The sequence below is a fragment of the Amblyomma americanum genome, chromosome 4 (assembly GCF_052857255.1).
Source record: "Amblyomma americanum isolate KBUSLIRL-KWMA chromosome 4, ASM5285725v1, whole genome shotgun sequence".
In the NCBI taxonomy this organism is placed as follows: domain Eukaryota; kingdom Metazoa; phylum Arthropoda; class Arachnida; order Ixodida; family Ixodidae; genus Amblyomma; species Amblyomma americanum.
Window position 1 is genome coordinate 110,570,328 of NC_135500.1, and position 5,685 is coordinate 110,576,012.

Sequence of the window (5,685 nt, forward strand, 5' to 3'; positions counted from 1 at the left end):
GTCAGGATGGCCGAGTGGCCTAAGGCGCCAGACTCAAGGTTAAAAGCCTTTCCCACGAAGTGGGATGAACGAGACTTCTGGTCCACATTGGTGGGCGTGGGTTCGAATCCCACTTCTGACACACCTTTTTATTTTAATTCTTCGGACGGTCAACGGGATGCTACATAATATTAGAAACATAGTATTAAAAACCGCGCTAAGTAACAAGGACCAAGAACGGAGGGAACACACACAATGGCGCTGATACTACATATTGCCGCGCTAATCAACGCAGTGCAGTGTCAGGATGGCCGAGTGGTCTAAGGCGCCAGACTCAATGTTAAAAGCCTTTCCAACGTTGTGGGATAAACGAGACTTCTGGTCCACATTGGTGGGCGTGGGTTCGAATCCCACTTCTGACACACCTTTTTATTTTATTCCTTCGAACGGTCAATGGGATGAAAATATTGTCCCTAAATTGTTGCAGCGGCAATGTCAGGATGGCCGAGTGGTCCATGAATTAAAATCGTCTTCTGGGTGCCTAAGAGAGAGAGAGAAAGAAAAGGAAACGCAGGGAGGTTAACCAGGTGTGAGTCTCCGGTTTGCTACCCTACACTGGGGATGGGGGATAGGGGTTCGAAAGATGACAGAGAGGAAAACGCAAAAAAAAGAAAAAAAGGAACGTGCACACATGGAGACACACACACACAAGGCGTTCCAGTTAGTCTTTCACACAGGCCGGTAGATTGTAAGAAGCGCAAAAGCGCTTGCATGGCCTTCTTCTGCGACGGTAGGTCCTTTCGATATTGTAGAATTCTTTTTTCGGATAGCGGTTGGTCATCCAGTTGGTCAAGTTCGTGGCTAAGGCATGCCCTCTGTGAACTGTACTGCGGGCAGGAGCACAATATATGGCCAATTGGTTCTTCATGGCCGCAGTGGTCACAGGTTGGGGTGTCGGTCATCCCTATGCGGAAGGCATAGGCTTTAGTAAAGGCAACACCCAACCAAAGTCGATATAAAAGCGTGGCGTCTCTACGGCGAAGCTGTGATGGTGCTCGAAGACTTAATGTTGGATCAAGTGAGTACAGTCGCGTATTTCTTAATTGTGGCTCATTCCATTGCGACTCGGTGCACTGCAGAGCAAGTAGGCGGAGCTTCCGTGCCGCGTCAGTTCTAGAAAGAGGAATTGGGACGTGGCGCTCCTCAGTATGGGCTGAGCGGGCAGCGTGATCCGCCCGTTCATTGCCGATAATCCCGCAGTGACTTGGAAGCCACTGGAACGTCATTTCATGGCCGGCATCACTTATATGGTGTGACGTCTCTGTAATATGGAAGATTAGTTGTTCGTGCGGTCCGCGTCGTAGAGGTGACAGTGGAGACTGCAGTGCCGCCTTCGAATCGCAGAATATTGTCCATTTGTGTGGCGGTTCATCCCCAATGTGATGAAGGGCAGTTAAGAGCGCTGCGAGCTCTGCTGCCGTCGATGTTGTCGCGTGGGTCGTCTTAAATTTGATTGTTGTAGCTTTCGCTGCAATGACGATTGTCGCCGCGGAGCTGCTTGGAAGGACAGATCCATCAGTGTAAATATGCGTTGAGTCACGGTAGTTCTCGTACAAATGTAGTAGCGTGAGCTGTCTAAGAGCTGGTGATGACAGATCAGCTTTTTTCGAGATACCAGGTATTGCGAGGTTGCTTTTTGGCTGAGCGCGGCACCATGGAGGGATCGAAGGTCTCGCAGCCGGAGTGAAACAAGCTGGCAATGATTCATCATATGCAGTTATCGTTTGGCTGAAAGATGTGTGTGGCCTGTACGCTGGTAGAGAGGCTAAATGGTGACGAGGATTCCTGGCTATGTGCCTTATATGGGTCCTGAGTACTTCAATTTCAATGCGGGTCTTGACAAGGTGGTCTCTAGCGATTGCTATCGTAGCCACTGTTGAAGCACTCTGAGGCAGGCCGAGACAGATCCGGAGCACTTGACCCTGAAGACTTTGTATTATGCGTAGATTCGTTTTGCCTGTGTTGTTTATTACTGGCAAGCTGTATCGCAGAAATCCTAGAAAAAGCACCCTGTACAGTTGTAACATGGCACTAGGCGACATTCCCCAGGTCTTGCCAGCGAAAAACTTGTACAGGTGGCAGATGCCTGTCAACCGTTTTTTCACGTATGATATGTATGGGCTCCATGACAAGTCCCTGTCGATTATGACACCTAGAAACTTGTACGATCGGACCCGTCGTATTATTTGGCCATTTATCATTACACTGTAGTTTTCCATGGGTTTGGGCGTAAATGGCACTAGTGCGCATTTCTCGGAGGAAATTTCCAGGCCTCGATTACGGAGGTAGATAACAGTTTGTGTGGCGGCTCTCTGAATTCTCGCTCGCAACTGTAGGAGGGTTACTGCAGATGTCCATATGCAGATGTCATCCGCGTACATTGATAGCCTGACTGTGGTTGGCACGTGCTCATGGAGAGCAATTCGTGTTAGATTAAATAACACGGGGCTAAGTACACCGCCCTGGGGGACGCCGCGGTGGCTATAGTGAAGAGAACTATGGCCTTCCTCGGTGCTTACAAAAAAGGATCGCATGGATAGATAGCTCCGTATCCATTGAAACATCCGACCACCCACTCCTACCTCTTCGAGAGCAGAGAGGATGGCTTCATACGTAACGTTGTCATATGCCCCTTTAACGTCGAGGAATAAGGATGCGCAGAGACGCTTACGGCATTTCTCATGTTGAATGTAGGTCACCAGGTCGACGACGTTATCGATCGATGATCGACCGCGTCGGAAGCCCGCCATGGCATCTGGGTAGGTGTTGTGGTACTCCAAGTACCACTCCAGGCGTCCTAGGACCATCCTCTCTATTACTTTGCCCACACAGCTCGCCAAACCGATCGGGCGATATGATGTCAGCTCCAACGGCGACTTGCCAGGCTTCAGCAGTGGAACAAGGCGACTTGTCTTCCAGGTTGTTGCTAGCGTGCCAGTTCTCCAAGATTCATTGTACACCTCTAGAAGAACTCCTCTCGCTTGCTCCCCCAGGTGACACAGAGCTCGGTAGGAAATTCCGTCAGGTCCTGGCGCTGATGTGCGGCTACACAAAGCTAATGCTGCCTTAAGTTTGTGGATCGAGAATGGTAGATCCAACCAGAAATCACGTGGTGGCGGGTAGCTGCTCGAAGGCGATGGAATGTTGGTAGCTGTGAGTTGGCCGGATAATCTGGCGCAGAAATCCTCTGCCACGTCAATCTTCGATCTCTTTTGAGAGAGGGCAAGCGCCTTGAATGGGAATTGCTGTACAGGAAGTGTCCGCAGCCCGCGCACCGTTCTCCATAGTTGCGATAAAGGCTTGCGTGGATCTAGCGACTCACAGAAGGCAGCCCAACGTTGCGATTCGAGCTTGTCTAACCGGCGCTGTATCTTCTTTTGCGTGCACCTGGCGGTCCGAAGATCGTCCATTGTTTTCGTACGTCGGTACCTTCGTTCAGCACGTCGTCGGATTGCTCGTAGTCGTTCTAGTTCCACGTCAAGATCATTAAGTTTCAAGGAGCATGTTAGAGTACACATAGTGTCTTGCACCACGCTCTTGATTGCCTCTTCCAAGTCAAAAGATGAATTGGCGTCGCAGTGTTCTTCCATAATAGACTGAAATTTAGGCCAGTCCACTCTTTGGATCGTATCCTGTGTTTTGGAAGCGGTCAATCCTCTGATCTTGATGTACGTGGGGATATGGTCGCTTCCGTGCGTCTCTATGTCCGCAAACCACCCTGCACGTCTGACTAGGCTTCGTGAGACGAAAGCCAAGTCAAGACAGCTGCTGTACGTGGAGCCACGTAAGAACGTAGGACTTCCATCATTCAGCAGCCAAAGTTCATTACTGGAGGCGAAAGATACCAGAGCTCTGCCTCTTGCGTTGATGATCCGACTTCCCCAGAGTGTATGATGGGTGTTGGAATCTCCAATGATGACCCAGGGATTGGAAGTTGAGGAAAGGATGTCTCGTAGTCTTTTGTAATCAAATCGACTTGACGGAGATAGGTAGGCGCCTTCAAAATTAAAGGTCAGATTCTTCTTTTTCCTTACGTTTAGGCATATATATTGATTGCTGTCATTAGGTGGTACAGGCTGATGAGTGTAGGTGAGGTCACGGCGAATAAACACCAAAACCTTACTGTTTTCATAAACAGCTGACGACATAAATGATTCATATCCAGAAAGCCTGATTTTGTTCGATAAGTTCGGCTCGCAAATGACGATAATGGGAAACATATTGGCGTACACGAAGCGACGGAAATCCGAAAGGCGCGCTTTGAGTCCGCGGGCATTCCACTGAAAAATAGCTGATTGGCGGACCTCTTCCCTAAAAGACCAAGGCTGTGGAGCCATGATCTACTCAAGGGTTGCAAGCACCGGACTCAGAGCGTCCAGTACTTGAAGCGCACTTCTGGCAGACGATGTGTGCATGTTGCTTAGCAGCACGCGAATGGCATTCATTAAAGGCCTAATAAGTGCTATCACTTGCTCATCTGTATTCCGCGACTCCTCGGATACAGCACCTTGCTGTACTGGAGGCGGCTTCTTCTGCGGCTCTTCTGGCGGTCGTGTACGCGGAAGTGGCGGCCATTCCTTTGTGGAAAGAGATCTGGCAGTTTTCTCCCTTCCAACATCGGTGTTCGGAGTGCTGGAAACGTCCGCTGATGATGATGCTTGACGAGGTGACTTTTCCTGAAAGCTTGATGTTCTCCGCCGTGAAGACCTTCGTCGGTGACGCCGTCTTCGCCGTACTTTCGCAGCGGCCTCTTTGTGAGTAGAGTTGTCTCTCACCATTTGTTTAAGAATGGTGATCTTTTTCTTGATCTGGGGACAGTCTTTGGAAGAGGCGCAGTGATCACCTTGACAGTTAGGGCACTTCAGCGTGGTTGCGCTGCAGTTGTCTTCTGAGTGGTGCTCGACACATCGAGGGCACACGGCCGAATTTCTGCAAACACCCTTCACATGTCCAATCCTCTGACAATTGAAGCATTGCATAGGTCTTGGAATAAATGGTCGAACCTGGTGGCGAAAGTGGCCGACCTTCACGTAGGGTGGAAGGCAGTCGCCTTTGAAGGTTATCCTCACACAACGTGAGTTGCCGAGGCGACCAACATGCACAATCACGTTGTGTTCGCTTGCTGGTTTTATGAGAATTGGTAGGTCTGCATTAGATATTTCATTGTCAATGTCATAGATGACTCCTGTTATTGTGGCACCATTCGTTGGCACGATGGATCGGACCTTGATGTTTCCCAGCTGCGTTACATTTGTAGTATGGTCAGTGTGCTCGGGTTCATCACATCGATTGCCAGGATGTTTCGCCTAGTGTTTATCCTAACATCCTTGATCTCATTTGGCACGGTGTTTTCTAGATACACGGAGAGTGCTTGCCTGTTGAGGACGCGCAGGTTGTCGGTAGCGTTCTGTGGCACAAACAGGATGGAGTGAGGCCATCGCTGAGGAGCTGTTTTCACAGTGTCCGAGCTGGACGCCGAAGATGAGTTGATAATTCTTCGTTTGGCCTTGCGGTACTCGACAAGTCGAAAGCTGTCTTCCGAAGACTCGTCACCTGATGCGCAGTACAGCTCTGTGTCCTCGCTACCACTCGACGTATTTCCTCGCTTCCGCGAACCGATGCCCGCGGGTGAACGGGAACCGGGAG

The 5,685-nt window shown here is 50.0% G+C and overlaps 2 non-coding genes across 2 annotated transcripts; both read left to right on the forward strand.

Annotated features, from left to right (window-relative positions):
- Positions 1 to 121, forward strand: TRNAL-CAA (transfer RNA leucine (anticodon CAA)). Its single transcript has 2 exons — positions 1 to 38; positions 76 to 121. It is a non-coding gene; the product is annotated as a tRNA-Leu (tRNA).
- Positions 122 to 280: 159 nt separating this feature from the next.
- On the forward strand, positions 281 to 401 carry TRNAL-CAA (transfer RNA leucine (anticodon CAA)). The gene is made up of 2 exons: positions 281 to 318; positions 356 to 401. It is a non-coding gene; the product is annotated as a tRNA-Leu (tRNA).
- The last annotated feature ends 5,284 nt before the right edge of the window (positions 402 to 5,685 follow it).